The following is a 951-nucleotide window of genomic DNA, read 5'->3' as shown; positions in this document are numbered from 1 at the left end:
TACCCAACCATTTTCCAATTGATGGACATCCATTCATCTTCCAGTTTCTAGCCACTATGAAAAGGGCTGCCACAAACATTTTGGCACATACAGGTCCCTTTCCCCTCTTTAGTATTTCTTTGGGATATAAGCCCAATAGCAGCACTGCTGGATCAAAGGATATGCACAGTTTGATAACTTTTTGGGCATAGTTCCAGATTGCTTTCCAGAATGGCCGGATTCTTTCACAACTCTCCCAACAATGTATTAGTGTCCCAGTTTTCCCACATCCCCTCCCACATTCATCATTATTTGTTCCTGTCATCTTAGCCAATCTGACAGGTGTGTAGTGGTATCTCAGAGTTGTCTTAATTTGCATTTCTCTGATCAGTAGTGATTTGGAACACTCTTTCATATGAGTGGACATAATTTCAATTTCATCATCTGAGAATTGTCTGTTCAGATCCTTTGAACATTTATCAATTGGAGAATGGTTTGATTTCTTATAAATTAGAGTCAGTTCTCTATATATTTTGGAAATGGGACCTTTATCAGAACCTTTAATTGTAAAAATATTTTCCTAATTTGTTACTTCCCTTCTAATCTTGTTTGCATTATATTGTTTGTACAGAAACTTTTTAGTTTGATGTAATCAAAATTTTCTATTTTGTGATTGATAATGATCTCTAGTTCTCCTCTGGTCATAAATTCCTTCCTCCTCCACAGGTCTGAGAGGTAGACTATCCTCTATTCCTCTAATCTATTTATGATCTCATTCGTTATGCCTAAATCATGGACCCATTTTGCTCTTATCTTGGTATATGGTGTTAAGTATGGATACATATCTAATTTCTCCCCTACTAATTTGCAGTTTTCCCAACAGTTTTTTTTCAAATAATGAATTTTTATCTCAAATGTTGGTATCTTTGGGTTTGTCAAAAACTAGATTGCTATAGATATACTCTTTTTTGT

The sequence above is a fragment of the Sminthopsis crassicaudata genome, chromosome 1 (genome assembly GCF_048593235.1).
Source record: "Sminthopsis crassicaudata isolate SCR6 chromosome 1, ASM4859323v1, whole genome shotgun sequence".
NCBI lineage: Eukaryota > Metazoa > Chordata > Mammalia > Dasyuromorphia > Dasyuridae > Sminthopsis > Sminthopsis crassicaudata.
This window is presented reverse-complemented; position numbering follows the sequence as displayed.